General features: G+C 45.3%; 1 protein-coding gene across 2 annotated transcripts in view; it reads right to left on the bottom strand.

Moving 5' to 3' along the window:
- plekha6 (pleckstrin homology domain containing, family A member 6) overlaps positions 1-21566 on the bottom strand; it is a 111439-nt gene that overhangs the window by 85028 nt on the left and 4845 nt on the right. The window contains exon 1 of one of the 2 annotated variants that reach the window (XM_063215386.1): positions 11152-11379. The exons of the other annotated variant lie outside the window; for it this stretch is intronic. The gene's annotated coding sequence lies outside the window, so the exon portion shown is untranslated. Of the gene's footprint in view, positions 1-11151; positions 11380-21566 lie in introns of those variants that run through there. 2 annotated transcript variants of the gene reach the window in all.

Below are 21566 nucleotides of genomic sequence, written 5' to 3'. Positions count from 1 at the left end.
TGTGTGTGCAGACCCACTGGGGGTGGGGGATTGGGGTATGTTGTCCAGGGCCCAGGTAGATAGGGGGCCCAGACACATTGTATGTATTGGGTAGGGGGCCCTTTCAGATGACTTTGTCCTGGGTTGTCCTTTGTCAGTGGCCCTGTGCATATGTGCATGTGTGTGTGCGTGCGTGTGTGCGTGCATACGTACATGCGTGCATGCGTGTGTGCGTGCGTGTGTGCGTGCATACGTACATGCGTGCGTGTGCTTGTTAGCATGCATGCGTGTTTATGTGTGCAAGAGATAAAAACAGCAGGAGAGAGGAGAGAGAGAGAGAGAGAGAGAGAGAGAGAGAGAGAGAGAGCAGAGGTCAGGAGCCTGTTGCCTCAAATGCTCTCTACTCTACACTCTACACTCTACACCCACGCTACGCTCCCAGGCAGACAGACAGACAGACAGACAGACAGACAGACAGACAGACAGACAGACAGACAGACAGACAGACAGACAGAGTCCCGGACGGGACAACCCACTTGAAGAGCAGTATGTGAGCGGGTGATGCCTGATGCCTGATAAGTGATGTCTGATAGCTCTAATGTAACCCTGTGTGGCCCGAGGCAGCTATATAGTAAACAAACAGAGGGGCCCCAGCGTTACAGCACTGCTGTCTGTCTACCTCACATGGACTGGACTGGACTGGACTGGACAAGCTGTGCCGGCCTTGAAGCCCTGGGTGAAACATGACAGGCCGACACGTGAAGGGCTACAGAGGAAAAACACACACACACTTACTGTACACAAGCAAGTACACACACACGGACGCACAAACACACACAAGAATACACACACTCAAGAGTACAAAATGCACACACACACGTGCATGCACCCATGCACACTCACAGGCACGCACACACACGCGCATGCACACACACACACGCACGCACGCACGCACGCACGCACGCACGCACACACTTCATCCACTCTTTCACCTCAGCCATAGTCCATCACTCCGCTGCCTTCATTAGGGAGTGATAGAGTAGGGACGGGTGCTGTGTGTTTTTCTGTGCACTCACTTAGCCATTATCCTGATTCCTGACAACTGCTTTTAGTGTCCTGTTCCATTACAATGGCTTTCACTTGGGAATAGCTACATACTTCATCTGCCTTCAGGACTCACATCCATTGCATTTTGTATTGTAAAGCAGTTGTTTTAGGGCATCAGTCAGCGTAATCTGTACTTTTAAACCGCGGTTCTACTCAAATTGTTCATCTTAATATCAGTGGCACTGTTATTAGTAGCATTACTTAAGAGAAGAATTGCCTTTATATTTCACATGCTAAATGGAAACAGACAAGTGGGCACAAGTAACTGTCAGAAAGATTTAAGGTCTCATCAGGCCTGAATTACAATATATATTTTTACATAGAAAAGCTACTTTTTAGAACTCTAAATGATGGTTGCACTCATCATATTAACCCATTTTTCGCAGAGCCTATGTTATAACCTCTCTGTCACCAAATAGTCTTAATATTACTTACTGAAACCTCTCGGTAATGTCATAGCAATGTTGTTATGATGTAATTGAGTCTTTTCAGCAACGAGTGATCTGTGTAAAGAGGCTACAATTGCTTATGCTGAATGAAGGATGGACACGTGCATCATTAGCAAGCTGGAGCTCTTAATGTACACACAGGCGTAGGGGTTCATCATGTTTCTATGGCATTATAGGCTTTCTGTAAAACTATTTTTAACAATATAGTTCTGCACAACTTGTTACAGTGACATTACACATGTAAATGGAATGCTAAATGGAAGCGCAAAATTTGCAGTCTGTCTGTAGTTCTTAACTGTAACTCTCAGACAGATTTTTTTGTAAAACTACATTTTTGTGATTGACCTAATCAACACACTGAAGGGAGGTGGACATGTACATGATTAGCAGCCCGTATCTCTTATCTCTCATTATAATTTAAAGCTACAGTTGTACTCAAGTCAATACTACACATGGTGAATGGAGGGACATGTGCGCCATTAGCCACCGTTAGCTCCTATAACTGTCTGTGTCCACCAGACGTACTGTAAGGGTTCATCTCCGGTTGGAGGCTTTTCCGGAGGAGCAAGCATGGGCCAGACGGCACGGCACAGCACGGCACGCCGGAACACATCGGAGCCCTATGTCAACACATGCAAAGCTTACATAACCGCAGCCTTGCAGAGTCAATCATTCATCCTGGCACGGACGACACAAAGACAGGAATCACAAACGCCACTGTAGAGTACACACACACATGCACACACATGCTCAGCCTCATACACACATAGTCGTCGCATACACATCCAGTACAAAAAAACACACACATGCAGGCACAGGCGTGCACGTGCAAACACATACACACACACACACACACACACACACACACACACACACACACACACACACACACACACACACACACACACACACACACACACACACACACACACACACACACACACACACACACACACACACACACACACAAAGAGGGGATTTTGCAAATTGCTGCGCACATTGGGACAAATTGAATTGGAAGGCAAGGCAAAGGCTTTCCTGCTAGCTTTATTGGGCAAGACTGCAGAGGGAGGCCATTTGAGTTCAAGGCAACGGCAAATCTGCATGGGCGCAGTAGTGTAGTTTGAGGGGGGGGGGTGGTGGTGCTGGTGGTGGTGAGGATGGGGCTATCACTAATCTGGAGACTTAAAACCTAAAAAAAGACAAAAGGGACACTGATCCTCTCGTCTTGGGCGGCGATCGTAAGCCACGAGTATCAGTAGTCCCGAAACTGTAGTACAATATGGATGTAGTATACTGAAGCACGGCGAGCTCATAACCTGCACCAGCAGCTTTTTTGGGGGACGGTGATAAGAGAGTGGGGATTTGCAAACAGCTCATGCATGTTTTAGAGATTTCACTGGAGTTAAGTGCTGAGCAACAACACAGGAGGACAGGAGAGTTACAGCGTAAATGGCCTTGACGGAGAGAAAGCTTGAGTGGTAAACAAAATAAGAGAACGTCATACGGAGAGAGAGAGAGAGAGAGAGAGAGAGAGAGAGAGAGAGAGAGAGAGAGAGAGAGAGAGAGAGAGAGAGTGAGAGAGAGAGAGAGGAAGAGAAAGAGAAAAAGAGATGAGCGTGTGTGTGTGTGTGTGTGTGTGTGTGTGTGTGTGTGTGTGTGTGTGTGTGTGTGTGTGTGTGTGTGTGTGTGTGTGTGTGTGTGTTTACAGAAGCCTTGAACAGGCTGGAACAGTTTGCTGGCAGCGTTGCGTGCAGAGGGAGGGTCATCCTGAGAGCCAGCAAGTGCACACGGCCGCGTGAACATGTGTCACTGAGTGATGGACAGAAGGTCCTCGCCTCTGGACCCAACACAGGCAGGCAGGCAGGCAGACCATACGCTCCACACTGGCCACACAAGAGCATACTGTAGGAGATCAGTGGTCTTCTGCCTCTGACAGGAAACTGATACCGAGATGGTGAACAACAGTGAAGAGAGAGAGAGAGAGAGAGAGAGAGAGAGAGAGAGAGAGAGAGAGAGAGAGAGAGAGAGAGAGAGAGAGAAGAGAGAGAGAGAGAGAGAGAGAGAGAGAGAGAGAGAGAGAGAGAGAGAGAGAGATACAACATTTAATGCAGCTGTAGAGTGCAGTGGGCACTTTTATCCAATGTCACTTGCAAAGTGGACAAATAAAGCAAAATACAGAGGAGTGTGGGGGAATACAGAGTACAGACAGATAGACAGTCGAAACATAGACACACAGAGAGAGAGAGAGAGAGAGAGAGAGAGAGAGAGAGAGAGAGAGAGAGAGAGAGAGAGAGAGAGAGAGAGAGAGAGAGAGAGAGAGAGAGAGGGTAGGTCATCAGTTTGGTGCATGAGAGGAAAACAGAATCATGAAAAGAAAAGGGAAAGAGAGGACAGAATTAGAGAGGAGAGGGAGGAGCAGAAATAGAAAAATGAAAACATTCTGCAAAACTTGTTCAAAATCAAGGAGGAAGAACATGTTTACTTTACTCTTCTCAGCACCAAATGTGGACCAGGCCAACAAGACTACTGATGCTTCTGAGGCGAACTGTTTGAGGACGGGAGGTCCTTCAAGATGTTACAACCCTTTTGTCTGAATATGTCAAACAAAAAAAATCACATATAGAACTTCTTTTCCAGATCTGGTTTACATTTCTCTCCACCAAATTTGGAGCAGGCCTAATAAAACTACTGATGCTTGGGAGGTAAACAGTCTACTGGACATGGGCTTCAAGTTACATCTCCTGGTCTGTGTGTGTGTTAGTTTATCCTTAGCGCGCAGAGCCTGTGTTATAACTTTACTGTCAGCAAAATTGTAATGGCCATGTCTTAATCTGTTACTTACGCCTCTCGGTACTGTCATAGCAATGTTGTTATGATGTAGTTATCTTCAGTAAATAGTGAATAGGCCCGCTAGCGACCCCATCTGCGTTAAGAGAGTTACAATAAACAAACCTTTGATTGTATGTAGTGTTGGGGATTTTTCAAAGCGAGCGTTTTTGCCAAAGATGACCCGGTTAGTGTTAGTTATAGGCCACAAAGTGTGTTTTACAGACCTACCAGGATCATAGAGATAGTCCAACTTGAAAGAGGTCCTTATCTCGTTCTGGTGCCTTGGACACTCATGCTTGAGTAACAAGCGCATAATCTTCCCAGCAGAGACTTGTTGAAACACAAAAAGCGGGTCACTAGGTTACCTGAACAAATCCTAATGGTGGAGGAGAGATGGTGTCACAGTGGCCTTACACATTATCCATACGCCAAAGGTCTGGGGAGGACTGGTCATCTGACCAGACGAGCAGCCAATGGCGTGCCAGGCAGGCCATCAGTGACTGAATGCTGGAAAGCCTCTGGGAGACAGAGCGAGTGTACTGGAGGTGATAAGTTGTGACAGCTGACACTGGCAAACTCTTAACCTCACCTCATACACTGTCAACAGCGGTAACGCTCCACACCTCATTCACCTGCACTCCACTCTCCTCCTCACAGTGGTGCTTTGTCTGCAGTCAGTGGTCTTGTTGAGATGTATTACAGCTGAAGTATTGTTTTAGTGTGTGTCTGTCTGTGTCTGTGTGTCTGTGAGAGAGAGAGAGAGTGTCTGTGTGAGAGAGAAAGAAAGATAGAGAGCGAGCAAGATAGAGAGAGAGAGAGAGAGAGAGAGACAGAAAGAGAGAGAGAGAGAGAGAGAGAGAGAGCTTGTGTGTGTGTGTGTGTGTGTGTGTGTGTGTGTGTGTGTGTGTGTGTGTGTGTGTGTGTGTGTGTGTGTGTGTGTGTGTGTGTGTGTGTGTGTGTGTGTGTGTGTGTGAGAGAGAGAGAGGAAAGTCAGAACCCTGTGAAAGAGATATTTGTTATCTATGACATCTCATGTAGTGACACTGCACCGCTGTCTTCCTTCTGTCAGCACTCTCTCTCTTCAATCTCTCTCATCTTTTTTTCAAGAACAAAGGTCTGTCTCTCTGTCTCTGTCTTTCTCGGTCTCTTCCATTCTGTCTTTCCTTTTTTGGGTGCTTTGTTCTATTCTTCTTTATCTATTCATCACAGTACAAGAAAAACAATAACATGCACTTTCCCTCTACAAGCCTGTACGCATAACCATTTAACCCCATCACATGGGACCAAAGGCATCATCATCAAACGACTTTTTTTCTTCCTCCTCCTGCTCCTCCTCCTCGTCATCATCATCATCCTCCTCCTCCTCCTCCTCCTCCTCCTCCTCCTCCTCCTCTTCCTAAACCTCCTTATTCTACTCCTGCTCCTCCTCCTCATCATCATCATCATCATCAAACCCTTTATTCTCTTACTCCTCCTTCTCCTCATCTTACTCCTCTTCCTCTTCATCATCATCAACGGTAGGTCATGCTTTTCCCAGAGACAGCCTCAGGGCAGCCCAGTGTGGGATCCGCACCCATAAACCCATGCGGCTAGCCAATAGCCTCGCGCTGCTCTTTTCTTAGAAAGTTTCCAGTGAAGCAAAAAGTCACGGCAGCCATCAGTTTGGAAATGTCACTCACAGCAGCAGGCTGTCTTGTTTATCCCAAGAGAGCGTAGGGGCATGCCTTAGGGTAGAGTTTCTCAACGGGGGTGGTACAGCCCCCCAGGGGGCATTGGGGAGCTCTAGGAGGACGTTGAGAAGAATACAGTTCAGAGAGGGCGGTGCTTAGTTGCCATTGGGGGGCATTAGTCCATTTCATGTTTTAATACTAAGGGGGGCGTTGTCAGTCGTATGATGATTTCAAGGGAGCTTTGGGAGGCTTGTGATGAGGCCAAGGGGGCGTTTCTTCAAAAAAGGTTGAGAACCACTGCCTTAGGGGATGCAATCTACTTGGGCACAACAGAGCATGTGGAAAGCTATTGTGCCTCTTTTTCCGCCCCATTTTTCGCTAATTTTTATCATGCCGGAGTACTTTTGTAGGACTACTTTGCCATCAAAGGGAGAGAAAAATTTATAACAGAGCCCAAAATCTCGATTTGGGGAGCTGCTGATGTCCTTAGTATACTGTAGATTAGAGCTCTACTTCAAATACAGCAATAATCTCCAGCCAGTCAGGGAATGAAAAGAGGAATAAAGTTGGACGTAGGGAGTTAGGCATTACCTAACACTACTACTACTCTGTGTGTGTGTGTGTGTGTGTGTGTGTGTGTGTGTGTGTGTGTGTGTGTGTGTGTGTGTGTGTGTGTGTGTGTGTGTGTGTGTGTGTGTGTGTGTGTGTGTGTGTGTGTGTATGTGTGTGTGTGTGTATGTGTGTGTATGTGTGTGTGTGTGTGTGTGTGTGTGTGTGTGTGTGTCCTGGAGGATCAACAGTGTACAGTAGGGAAAATCAGACAGAATCAGCAACACAATTTATTTTCTATTTTTCCTTCTATTTTTAAATCCAATCTTCCACTAGAGTGACATGGAGGTAATGTGGTGGTTATGCAAGCGACATTGTATTGGCCCCCGGATAGATTAAATTCAAATTATCATACACAGAGATTTTATTTAAATGTATCGAGGAATAGAAGGATATTATGCAAAACAGACTGAGAGATAGGGTGGAAAATAGTGTTAAACCCAATTATTCAAATCCATTATAGTCTATGTATTCACTCCATTATAACACAAGTCTGCTAAGAAAGTGGGGCAACATCTTTACCTGGGCTGGGCTTATCGCTCTGTGTAGGTTTAACAGTAAGTTAATACTATTCTCATTTACATGATGTTAGCTATACTTGCATTCGAACCCATATGGGCTCCAATGACTGTGCTTGTTTACCATCGGTCTGGTTCAATGAAATGTAGTAGGCTATTGTATGGTGGTTGTCATTGTACTGTGTGGTGTTGGAGTCGTAGAGGTGTAGGCCTAAGTTGCAGGGTGTAGCCTCTTCCTGCAGATGGGGTCACCGGCGGGCCTATTCACTATTTGCTGAAAATACTCAACTACATTATAACAACATTGCTATAACAGTACCAAGAGCCTTAAGTAACAGATTAAGAAATAGCATTACAATTTTGGTGACAGTAAGGTTATTACATAGGCTCTGTGCTAAGGGGTTAAGGTTGAGAGAGTGTGTTGTGTTGTGAGTGAGAGGGGGGTCAACAATGTCCCTGTTAAAGGGATGATAAACTACGCTGAAATGTTAATTGCACAGTCTGAAAAGCAGATGCAATGTAAAATCCTCTCTCTCTCTCTCTCTCTCTCTCTCTCTCTCTCTCTCTCTCTCTCTCTCTCTCTCTCTCTCTATCTCTCAAACACACGCACGCACACACACACACACGCAGACATACACACGTACGCATGCGCACACACAGAAGGTAAGAGAAATAATGGGAATATAACTGTGAGATCCTACAGTTGTTCCAGTACGTATTTCACAACTTAGCGCGATCACAAAACTGTTTAAAGCATTCTTTTACGTAGGCCAACTTAATTCGAAACCAGGATCAAAATGCCCCGAGGCCCGGAGGCAAACTAACACCACTCAGGAAGTGAGTCATAAACCCAACACCATCAAGACATCATAACTCGCTCAGGCACCATTCACCCATACTTTGATTGCACTGACACACAGTTAGTCAAGTTGATTACAAGCCCTGGCTTCAGAGAGTTATTTCAGACCACACACACACACATAGAGGCAGGCAGACAGGCAGACCGGCAAACCGGCAGACCGACAGACCGACAGACAGACAGACAGACAGACAGACAGACAGACAGACAGACAGACGCATGCACGCACGCACGCACACACACACACACACTCGCGCACACAAAGCTCTGGTCTGAAACAACCAAAGACAGAGGGGATTTGGGCAACACAAACACATCGAGGCAGCACAGCACAGTTCTTAGTCTTATTGGGTCACGTCGCTTTCTGTTTTCCTGCACATCGCAGCCCTGAGTAAAGAGCGATATAGGTCAGTGTGTGTGTGCATGCGTGTGCGCGGTGCCACTGATTGAACTGACATTATTCTGAGGAGCCCTGAGCAGAACTGGGTCTGAGCTGAGCATTAACTATAAAAAAGAGAAACATGCTCTGATTCCTGAATCTGACTGCACAACTGTGCCGAATCCTTACTGGTCCTAGTGCCTGCCTATCATATCACTGCCACTCATGCCCCATAGGGAAAAGAAAATATAAAATGAAAAACTACATGGACTTCTACATGGATCATTTCTATATGGCACATACTATATATTGGAGCAGTCCTCATTTTCCTTCTTAAATAAGTAAGCCACACATGCACTTGCACATTCCGTGTACTCCAAACATTGTAAAGGGAATGTGCTTATGTGTGTGCTTAATAACTGTACATGGCCCATACTAAAAGTGGCCCATTTCTACGCTTTTTTAAATCAGATTTATAGTCATGTAGCCTAAGTTTTTATTTTATTTTATCTTGTCATATTGGAATTTGGTAAGAGTTACTACAAGCAAGGCCGGAGCAGGTGGTTCTCATTTCGCGTAATTCCCCATGTCAATAGCACTCTCAGGTGTGTAAAAGCGTCCTCATCCATTTTGATCTATTTTCTTTGCGGCGTCCTCAATTGAACTTGAGAGGGTAGATGGCAGAGACGGAGTGATAATGGGACACAAAAGATAGCCATCTCGGAGATGACGTGGCGGCATCACAGAGATAAAAGCTCTGCTATCGGGCCTATCTGAATGGTCTGAATAGGAGAAAATGAATGAGTGCTGCTCTAAACCGCTTGTTTTCGTCTCCATAACATCCGCTGCACCTGGCGCAAAGTGCACGTAGGCCTACAACACATTGCTGTTCAGCCAGGCCTTTCTTTATTGGTGCAGGATCCATACTTCCTACACTATCCGTTTTGCACTTGTGCAGGCTGTAGCCTATGTAGAGACAAAATTCGATGGCCTATATCAAGTGGTATCAACAACAGTTTTACAATCCGTACCTTATTTAGTGTTTCCATTTACAACACATGATTGCAACATCTTTAAATAGTAAGCAAATGTTTTCAAAACAACATTGTTTCATACTGTTTTATCTACCTGCGCAAGTTCGCAATGGAATACAATTTTGCTTTGATAACAAACCGAAGACCCTCTACAGAGGTGTCAGTCAGTCCCCGCTTGAAATAGCCTACAAAACGTAGGGTTAGGGGTTAGGGTTAGGGTTAGGGATCCTAATGCCAGGACTTATGGACATTTTCATTCAGCAGCCGAAATCTAAAAACATCACTTTTCAGGATACCTTTGTACCACATACACATAGTTTACTGTAAGCTAAGCCCTACTTCACAATTTCTACACATAGCAACAAAGGCTGCTTGATCCAAGTGCAGTTTTGCATTATCTTAAAATACTCAATAGAGACTGTGGGCCATGGACTGCCTCACTACAAATGACAAAATATCCAGAACAACATGTGATGATGACAGTCCCGGACCATAACACTATCACATGGTGTGGTCAGAGGTATGGCATGACTAAGTAATAACAACAACCTTGGGAACTGGATGAACAAGCTATAGCTATTTTTATTGAGCCGAAAACAGCCCCGGGCCACTGTCATTGTAGCGAACTGGCAGCTAAGTAGCCAATCAGCCTATGCTACGCTGTGCAGTTTGATGCCTCAGAGGAGGCTGTGGTTAAATGAAAAACTCGATATAGTATATCGCTGCTCTGCTGCACACTCTGTGGTCTGAGCATAGCATGTGCTGCTGACCTCCTCTCTGGCTCCAACACAGGGCTGCCTGAGCAGCAGTGATGCAGGCTGCCTTTCTAAAATAGCCCACCATGCTCCACATCACTGGCAATTCATTTGCATTGCTGTCAGATCCAATCAAGTCACATACAATTTGTCAGGCTGCGAAGAGCAATGAGATGACCTTTCCTCCGTTGCTTTCTTTTGAAATTGCCCACGGATTGAGCTTAAATAACTTCAGAGACTTATTTAATATAACCCGCGCAAATCAGAAAATAAATGGCACATTATTGTCTAGCAAAAAGAATTAAATTAAGTTGTTTCTGTAAAAATGTCTAAGATGTTATCCCAGAGTTGTGCTGGGGCTTGTGTCCTCTTCAAATGCATTACATTGACATTTTACAGGCTTGGGATGCCTGCGTTCATGCCATGACTATGTCAGTGGTAAACCAAAACAACATTCAGCCTCCTAGTCTAATCTCTTAAGGCAGAAAACACATCAATATACACAGTTTACAATTCATTATTAACCTTGACAAAGCCAACAGATACTTTAAAACTTTAGTTTAACCTGATTTCACCATCCATCCATCACAATCATCTGTGTTTGGAATGTAGAATTACCTTTCCTTTCTATTACCAAGAGATCATTCCTGTTTTTGCCACTTCACATTGTTGACAGCAATAGATTCTATTCTCACTAATGCTCAACAACATTCTATCTTCATCATCAGCCCAGCACGTCTCAAACCCACCGGCTCCAACCTGTGGAGACGACAGCGCACCTCAGACAGCCCAGACAGCCGGAAGCCAGCGGATGAGTCAGAACCTGCAGTGAGACACTCCCCCCCCCCCCCCCCCCCCCCCCCCCCCCCCCCCCCCCCCCCCCCCCCCCACCCCCCCCCCCGCCTCACAGCACCAACACGGGCATCATCCCCCTCGGCCCCCAGGAAGAGTCTGGCTTACCTCACTCACTCTCCTTCAAGCCCCGGCCGGCACAGCTCCTGCAGCTAACGCTATAGAGTTGTGCATTGTAGAGAGAAGTCGGCGCTCAATCAAAAAGGCTGGCTGGCAGGCTGGCAGGCAGGCTGGCAGGCTTCACTGTTCGCTGCCTTGCTGAGTCACTCCTACAGTACGGTACGTGCCTCCCTCCTGTCCTCACACCTGGAGGGATGGATGCTGCTGAACAGAGGGGCGGTGCGGTGCGTGGAAGGACACTGAACAGACACGCTCTCCCGTCACCCACTATAGATGTTCCCGCCTCTCTGCTCCACCTTCTCCGCAGTGCATAAACCCCCCCACTACCACACCCCATTGCTCACTCACACGTCTCTCTCTCCACCCTCTTCCTCCCCTATGACGCATACCCCTGCTGTACAATTAGTGCTCAACAGTCCAAAGCTCAGCCCCACCTGTTATTGAGTAGTGTGTGTGTGTGTCCTCATCAATTTCCCTCGAGGGAGTAGTTTCGCAGCACTCAGCATTCACATGGCTAAACTAGACAGCATTTTAAGAATGTTTTTGTACTGAGGGATATGTGCACTCTTTTTAGGTATTTGTCTAAAACAGTTGATGTTGAAAGCTTTTTGTCCTGGGGTTCACGTGTTTTGCTGATAGGGACCAAAGCTGAGAACTTACTCCTGGACAGGACAATAATTTGTCAGGCCTGGTATGTAAAACACGCCCTGACACGTCTTCAGTTAACACAAGTGAGGCATAACCTCTGAAGGCACAATAGACAGCACATTTCATGACATAATTACCATGGGCTGGGGTTTCCCTTCATTTAGGACTCTAATTAGCTGTGACACGTGTCATTACATTTTTATTACTCTACATTTCTATCTGTCTAACTAGGATCTAGTGTTTTTTTACAACAAATTGCCAACTTTGGTTTATGGTAAGAGCAAAGTATGAAGCACATTATGTACAATACCACCAATTATTATGACAGCATGCAGTATCTTACACTGTGGGTAACTAAAGCATCGGTCTTCAAAGTTTTGAACTGTAATACTGTGTTATTATTAATAAAGGTCAGCTGTAAAGTTCCAAAAGTAATCTCCGTTTTAGTTGATTATGTCAAAGTTGAATGGTGACTTTTAATTCTTTTTTCAACTGCCGCCAGTATAGAGTTTCATAAACTGAATTCCACCTTTGATGTGAACTCCTGTGCCAATGTGGATTATGCAATTGAAAATTCCTTCATCAGCTAATGTGCTTAGTTTGGCTATGTTTTATATCAAAGCACAGATTACTTTCTACTACAAGAACCACAGATTTGGTCATAGTAGAGCTATAATCCGCCAACCTGGATCTGTTGAGTTTTTATCCCAACTCCAAAACTAAGGACCGGAAAATGGTAAACAAAAAGACCAGTCCTATAGCCAAGCTAAGTAAACATACCCAGTGAGCCTTAAAAGCCAACCTGTTGGGTACGACTAAAAACCTCTCAGTGTTTAGAGAAGTTTACCAGTCTCATGGCTATCCATCTGTCCATGTAGTGATCACAGTGATCTTAAGGATTAGGATTAGCGACTGCATGAAGCGGACGCTGGTATTGTTTTATCCCTCGGCTTTCTAGCGGCGTGGCTTTGACTTGGAGCGTGCGTTACGGCAGCCAGTCCCCCTAGACTTGCCATCCCCACACCAGGCAGCACAAGACACAAACCCCATGACCATGATCAGCCCAGGCCATGCACTCTCTCTCTGTCACTCTCTGACTCTATATCTCTCACTCTCTCTCTTTCTCTCACACACACTTGTTCTCTCTCTCTATCTCTCTATCTCTCTCTCTCTCTCTCTCTCTCTCTCTCTCTCTCTCTCTCTCTCTCATAAATATCTCTTTCACAGGGTTCTGACTTTCCTGACAGGCACGCACGCACGCACGCACGCACGCACGCACGCACGCACGCACGCACGCACGCACGCACGCACACACACACACACACACACACACACACACACACACACACACACACACACACACACACACTCTCTCTCTCTCTCTCTCTCTCTCTCTCTCTCTCTCTCTCTCTCTCTCTCTCTCTCTCTCTCTCTCTCTCCTCCCTCTCTTCTCCTAACCCTGAAACCATAGCCGAGGCCTCTGCTCTGTAATTATGGAGCTCCAGTTAAAGCCTTTTAATAAACTTCTTCATGAGGAAGGAAAACAAAAAGTCCCGACCAATTCCTCCGACTAATTTGTTTTGTGGTCTTGAGGCTTCGCGTCCACCACCACTGCGCTAGTTGCTCCCGTCATCGGACGGCCGTTTAGGCCCGGGGACAGGGCAGAGGGATTAGCTCGAGCTTCCGAAAATACCGCTTCATTAGTGGAGAATGTGCCTTAAAGGATCTTGTGCTCTCCAGTTGATTGTAAGGTAGAAAAAAAAACACAGACGCGTGCGCATACACAGACAGACAAGGGGTCAAATGGCCACTTTTTGTTGGCCCGGGCCTCGGCCTAAAGGCAGCTAAATTAGACGAGGGGGGGGGAGAGACGGAAGCAGAGGAAGCTAAAACAGCTCAGGAGGAGGCAGCCGGGCTGCAATCTGCAGCTGGAGCGGGAGGCTCTACCTCATATCAGCTCTGGTCACGCAGAGGCTGTGAAATTAGCCTTACATATATATATATATATATATATTTTCACTTTAATTAGGCTTCACTCACTAATAAAAACCTCTCTAAAGCAAACCGCTTGACTCACGAGTCCCACGAGTAACCCCCTGGCACTCCCAACCACTCGCCTGTCCTCAGAGTCAGACAGTCAAGTTCCGGAGGTGGACCAACAGAGAGACCCCGCATTCCGCACAGAGAACTCAAACACTCACGCACTGGCATTAAGCATAGTGGAAATGCTGAGATTGGCTGTGGGCAAGCTGCAGAGAGAGTGACAAGCAGGAGACACGCCTCCAAGCGGAGTGGTTGGGATGGGAGGAATAGGCCTTTTTTGCAAACCGTTTTCAAACAAAGCCGGTAAACGACTACTGATTTCGAAAGCAGTAGAGTGTAATTGTATATCTATGCCTCTGGATTTTACTTATACATGCTTCGATTGCATTGAAACAAAGTTGTGTGACGTCACCTGAATAAGGCCCGCCACGGCAGCTAGTGGGATGTTGCTGGGTAGGGATGAGTGTTGGTGTGGATGTATCATGATGTGCATACTGTAATACTAATCAAAGTAACGTCCCTGTGCACAACCACTGTCCAGGTGCTGGTGATATGCAGTAAGAGTAATCCAAGTAAATGAAGGATGAATCACCGCACACTGGTATCTTTGCTGGTAGTTTATTTGGTGAACAACACGTTAATAGCGAAACGCGTTGTTCACCAAATAAACTACCAGCAAAGATACCAGTGTGCGGTGATTCATCCTTCATTCACTATAATACTAATGTTTGTGCACTTTGCTGCGCTACCTTGGTATGATTTTGTGCTATACCTTGGTTTGACTGATGCTATCATGCTATTATGGTTTTGCAAACTTTGTCTGTAGTGTCTTTCAAATGGAAGTGTGTGTGCTGTAAGAATGTAATGACATAAGGGACTTTGCTGGTTCAGCAGACAGCTCGCAGGTGAGGGGCAGCCAGCCGCCAGCAAACCGGATCATCAGCTTGCCCTCATCCTCACCTCAAACACAGCAGACAGTGAAGACATGCAGTAGCAGGAGCAGGGCTCTAAATTAACACACGCCAACACGCCAAACAGGGGTGAAAATTCATTTTGGCTAGTAGAAAAAAATACCTACCCGCCAATTTGGCTAGTAGTTCCGAGTACAGTAAATTATGAACGGTAAACCGCTGCTCTGACGAACGTTAGACGGCGAGATTTCCTACATTACCCATGGACACTAGCGTCACGACGTAGCCTCCCACAGTGGGCTTTCCAGTGCAGCGAGCGGCAACTCCATGCTGTTGCGCGCGCCAGGATTGAAAACATTCTGTCAGCTAAACTGCGCTCACACTATTCTGACAGGCAGCTCTCCTCCTATGCTCTCGTCGCTTTCGCTACAACCTTTTTAACGTCACTACTGCTATATGAACATTGCTGTAACAGGCTGCATTTTTGAAGCAGCGAGGCCCTGGGCCGTTTCAATAACAGGAGTTACGCAGATTATGCATAGAGCTACTTCTGCTCTGTAGACTATGTTTTGTGCGAGTGATGAGAATGTGGCGGGGGTTAGCGCAAGGACGTGCTTTGGTGAATGGTAGTAGTAATTGTAACAGTAATAATAGTGACGTTAAAAATGAGTGGCTGTGGAACGAAATCGCGACAAGGGCAGAGGAGGAGAGCTGACTGTCAGAGTAGTGTGACCGTAGCTGTCAGTTCAGTTGTCTTCTGAAATGTTCCGAGTCCTGGCGCAACTAAGTTGGAAAGCCCACGCCATCGGAAAGAAAAAAAAAACAACCAACGACGAAGCTGTCGAAGTAACAACGGAAGCGAATATTCCCGAGATATTATTTAGGCCTACTTTTAGTTAAACTACTTCTTGTCATTTTGTTGCGCATGGTAGAGAAGAGCTCCTCCTCTCTCCTCTCATCTCTTCTCCTTCCTTGGGGTGTGCGTAGGCCTATGTGAGGTTTTGTAGTGTTAAGCTGTGTGCTTGGTTACTGTATGTTAAAGGTCTGTTATGTGAGTGGCTTGTGTGATGTGATTCAGCTGTTTTCAGAGGAATTGAACAAAAACTAATCAAATTGATTATGCCTAAGTAATGAAAGTAAAAAATAAAGCAGAAGTTAAAAAATAATGAAAAAAATATATAGCCTATAATATGCTTATTATGTAGGCATATAGTAGCTTATGCAGGCCTATGGTGTATCTGTGTTGTAGAAATAGTTGAACAAAATGACCATAATTAAAAAAAAAAAAAAAGACTAGCCTAAAGCATAGTTTATTTTGGCGAGATAAAAAAAATGGCTTGTTGAACTTCTGTTTGGCTGGTAAGAAAAAATGTCCACTAGCCAAATTGGCTGGTGGTGGAAAAAGTTAATTTAGAGCCCTGAGCAGGAGACTTAAGGATATGGAGAGAGGGAGGGAGGGGAGAAAGAGAGAGAGAGAGAGAGAGAGAGAGAGAGAGACAGAGAGACAGAGAGGGGGGAAGAACAATAGGAGAGAAACAGATAGGAAAGAGTAAAGGCAAAGCGAGATAGAGAGGCAGAGAGGGGAGACACAGAGAGAGGGTAGAGAGAGTATGAGTAGGCTAACTTTAGTGAAAGTCATAGATATGAATGTGATAGTGAGATAACAGATGAACCAGATCCGTGCCGTGCAATACTAAAAGGCAGAGAACCATCTCTCTCCAACGCCACATCACACTGAAGCTGCCCAGGCATGGAATCACCATATGTGCTGCTCTGACTGGGCAAAGAACACTGTGCACATGGTAGAGGTCAGCGTTGATCAAAAGCTACTTCTTTCATATTCATGGCATCATGCACTATATTTCAGTGCCAATTGCTAAATGATGGAAGGGTGCTGCAAACAGCATATGTTCTACAGGTGCTATTTACAGTAAAAAACACCTTTGATTTACATGTCAGTCAAATTCACTTGAACAAGGAAGTACAGAAAAGGGTTTCTCTTTGAAATACATGAAAAGGAAAATCTGTGCCAGTGATGCGACAAAAAGCAGCAGCAACAGCAGCTGTTAAGTGTTTTATTGATATGTGAAACCGTATGGATGGTTTACCATATCAGAAGTGATGAAAAGTTTGATATCGTAATGCCTTTGATGCAGCATATTGTATTTATGCACTGCGGGTTGGTAAAAGGCATTGTTCTGCCATAACAAATGCTCTTCAAAACAGTCATAGTAGACTAGTATGCAAATGATGTAGGCTATGCATAATTTGTAAAGAGCTTCATAATTTGCCACATAAGCAATGACACACTAATATAGCACAGAAAATTAACTTACAGCAATTATGTAGACATTACAGCCACAAGTAACTTGATTTTGTCAATAAACACAGTTCTGTCTCTATGCTAGTTGTACCTCACAACACCAAATGGAATCCTAAAATGGCTTGTTTAATAAACATTGACAAACTGGCCATAAAAGCTTCCTGTATAATCATGTTAAAACATACAATGCACTTCACAAAATGACACAGCAACAAAGCTTGCTATTCCAAACAGTTTGACCCCATTGGTGGCACCAGTAGTACTGCTATACGTCAACAACAATGAGCTTCTCAACACAGACACTCTGACTAATAATTACAGGACCCTTAGCCATCAATGGCTGCTTGTGTGACGGCCAGTAGGGAGAACAAAGGCTTGACCAGCCGCCAGCCTCTGGATGTGTGGAGGGCAGGGAGTAGGACACAGTGTCCGATGAGATGAGTGCTGCCTCTAAGAGCTGACAACCATGGAGGGATGTGCTCATGCATGCAGAGAAATAGCTTCTGTATGTGTGTGTGTGTGTGTGTGTGTGTGTGTGTGTGTGTGTGTGTGTGTGTGTGTATGTGTGTATGTGTGAGTGTGTGAGTGTATGTGTGAATGTGCGTGTGCGTGTGTGAGAGAGAGAGCGCGAGAGAGAGAGAGAGAGAGAGAGAGAGAGAGAGAGAGAGAGAGAGAAAGAGAGAGACATAAAGAAACCAAAAGAGAGAATGCATGCACACATGATTATAAATTATGTGTATGTGTGTGCATGTCAAAGCGTGTGTATGCATGCATACATGCATGCATGCATAAGTGTGTTTGGTGTGTGTGTGCACATGTGCACATGTGTGCATGTCTGTGTATGTGCCAAGCGTCAATATGTGGGCCCCTTGACAGATCGGGTTTCATATTAATGAGGCTTTTAGGAGGCATTTCCTCCCCATTGGGCCCAGCAGGGCTGCGGGGCTTGGCCAGCAGGCTGGGCTGGGCTGGGCACACACACTCGCTGGTGTGTGGAGGAGGGGGAGGCCAGGGCTGGGCAATGGGCACACTCTTGCGTGTCAGGGAGGGGGAAATCTACCTCGGCCACCTGAGGCACTATTGTACCTAGCCAACCTCCCACCCACCGCACAAGCATCTGCCAAGGAGCATGCCCTGCCCTGCCCTGCCCTACCCTGCCCTGCTCGCCAACCTCCCCCCTCCTACCACCTCTCATGCCCCCAGAACCTGGCCCCATGTAAAGTATAGTATGTCTATGATTGGACCCTTCCAGCCAAAGCACAGGGCTTCCTCCACTCTACCCCACCCCACCCCATCGCCTTTCCCCTCTACTTCCTCCCTCTTCCACTTCTTTCCCTGCCACTGCACAGCGGACTGCATGAGCTGCTATGAAGCAGTCCCTTTATTGAAAACTGGCAAAGGGGAAGAGACACAGAGACCGGCAGAGATATTTGACTTGCCATTTACTGTGCGCACTTAGCTTTGTCTACAGGCACCAGTCCCCTGGGACAGTCCCAGCAGCCCCCATAAACACACTCTTGGCTGGTTGCCATTTTGGGTGTTATGAATATTAATATAGCGGAATGAATACATAAATGATGGATGGGGCCATAAGCCAGTGAGATGGCGCTTTTTTTCATGGGTTTGGGGGTTTTGGTGGGTGGGGTTTGGGGGCCCACTGTTACCAAAACACAAGCGCGGATTGCATCATCCAAGCGGGACACACGGCACTGGTGGTGGTGGTGGTGGTGCTGGCACACTTCACCTGCCGTTAGGGAGCAGAAATTATACCCATGAGTGTAAAATCTGTCCTTTCCTCTTGTCACTGACATGATTACCGGCGACAGCTCATTTCCTTGATTGCTTGCTAGTGTTTTCAGCACCCATATGAAGATGAACTGAGAGAAATATGAGAGAAATATGGCAAAATCTGCTTATGATGCCTCCCTTATGATTACTTGTAAATGATGGCTGCGTTCAACACAACAACATGAGAAATGCATATTTCATAAAGGTTACACTGACATTTCATAAATAATCTTGTAAGCCATTTACATGTGCTCACAGACATTTTACAGAACATGCAATTGCACCATTTAGATTAAACCTGTCATACCTTTCCACATTGATTCCACATTAATATTAGGATATGTTTATATTCTATGCACAGCTTTAATGGCTTTGTGTCTAGATACCGGCGCAAACCCATCATTAGGTAACATCAACACAAATCAATGGAGGTGTTTCATTGACAATGTTTTTTTGCTAGCATGTGATACATAGGCCTATGTTGTTGATGTTTACCATAGGCCTTTGTGTCAGAAACTTGCAAAAAACAATAACAATAACATCTCCATTGGGTTGTGATAATGTAATTAGCGATAGCTTTGTGGCTGGATGCGACTAGGAGGGCTAATCTGCATTTATCTCACACTGGGGTTGCCTCCCCTCACCCGGCCGGAAACAGAAGGTCCAGAGGACAATCAGAGGTCACCACTAAAGCCAGGTTAAGTTCAGCTCACGCTCACATCACTTCGGACCTTTTACTGGGCCATGGCCAGGGTTTAAGCGAATGGGATAGGCCTACACAAGAGAGTTAAAATGTAAATCCACATCAGAGGACAGATTATTCACAGAGAGTGCATTTACTTTATTAATCAATTAATATGTCAAATACAAAATTAATTATCCTAAAATCAGACTGTGTCATTCATTGTTCCGAAACCACTGACATTGCCCAAACATACATAAGAGAGAATATCTCTGAAGCCTAACAATGTGCAGCGTTCCATCAGCGGAATGCCCCACTATTCCTTGAAGAAGCTTTACTACCATGTTATTACCGTACCACAACATTACACACAGTATTTATCATTTAGTCTTGACATTATGACTTGGTCACTGGGATTTTGATAACAACAAACTTATATCTGGTACTATGTCAAAGGGCATTAAAAGATCTTGTGCCATACAGCGTGCCAAGTGATCGTGAAACGCACAGTTTGCCCATCTCCTATTTTACCACAACATCCTAGGCTGCCACAGGGTGTCTGACTGGCACTGAAGCCAGTCCTTAAAGTAAGGAGAGGGGTGTGTGATGCTAACAGCACCTTGTTTCAGCACAGTCAGCACAGCCATTTCCTTGTGCTGCTTCATTGTCAGGCAATCATTCAGTGCAACCTGTAGTGCTCTTAGGAGAAGCCGTTTGAGGGACTGGGATCAAATCCATTATAGTGCTCACTTAAAGCCTCAATAAGTTTCCTCCTACAGGTTGAAAGCAAAAATGTCCTTCTTCTGCTCCTCCATAGTGGCGTTGGAGCAAATTTAGAAGTGGCTTTCACAAGACACATGTGGCTATCATAATATGAAAGACTATGTTGTGCAGTTTCATACGGCATTAATGTAGGCCTATGTAAAGCAAAAATAAATGGCTTATATATTTGTTGGCAAAGCAACCAACTACATTCCCAATTGAATATCGTCATCTATTCAGCAAACGTCAAGGCGGTAAGTGGTTGTTGTCAAGGTGGCCACCTGAACTGTAAAATGTTGAGGGAAACCATGCAATGGATATAATACAAGTGCCACACAAAAGAAGAGAATCGTACACCTTAGTTTGGCCATATTCTACAAAAATGCTGCCTTGAAAATAAGGAAATAAATATATTTTGGAGCATGCAACCAGTGGAGGCCACTCTCTCACAGTAGACTGGTAATGACAGTGAGTAGGGTAGTGGGATTATCCACACAAGCCAACCGTTTGATGGCTTATCCTCAGCACACTCAGGGGAAATGACTGTTTTACACATATGTTTACCCCAGATAATGGACGAACGCATAGACCATTTATCTGGTTCTTTTTCAATCTAGAGACGCTGTATGCACTGCAGGGTAGGTATGGAGAAACAATGCAGTAATGCAGGATTTGACTGTCCTCAATTTTTATGATTAAATTGACAGCGGAATGATTTTCTATAGATAGAAAAAGAAAAATAAGTTTCGACTGGGGACCAAAAGCTACGTAAGTGCATCTGAGTCAACATAAACCTATTATGTAGATGCAATAAATGCTTCCATAAAAGGATAACCATATCCGTTCATCTCAGCGCATGGATCCATTTTGTGAAAATGACAGGGTACATGCAGATGCAGTGCAGTGGGCAGAAGTGACAGACGTCTTAATTATGTTCTGTCATCTTCTGAATCATTCATTCGGTAGGATTAAAGCTCTAAATGTCACCTCCTACTCAGAGAAACGGCTAATCATATCCCTGAGCAGAGGCAAACTCGACTGACTTTCAGTGGAACTATAAAGGACAGAGCAGATATAAGGGAGACCCTAAGTCAGGAGAAGCTTTTGAAAAGACACAACATATTCACAGACTAGCGCCTGTGGCGTCAGTGTAATGCAATTCACTCAAAACACTTCACTTTATTGAAAGCAGCTGTTTCATCCCCAGCCACAATAGAGCACACTTAATAATTTAGGCTGATAGGGG

This window comes from Engraulis encrasicolus, chromosome 14 (genome assembly GCF_034702125.1).
Source record: "Engraulis encrasicolus isolate BLACKSEA-1 chromosome 14, IST_EnEncr_1.0, whole genome shotgun sequence".
In the NCBI taxonomy this organism is placed as follows: domain Eukaryota; kingdom Metazoa; phylum Chordata; class Actinopteri; order Clupeiformes; family Engraulidae; genus Engraulis; species Engraulis encrasicolus.
This window is presented reverse-complemented; position numbering and strand designations above follow the sequence as displayed.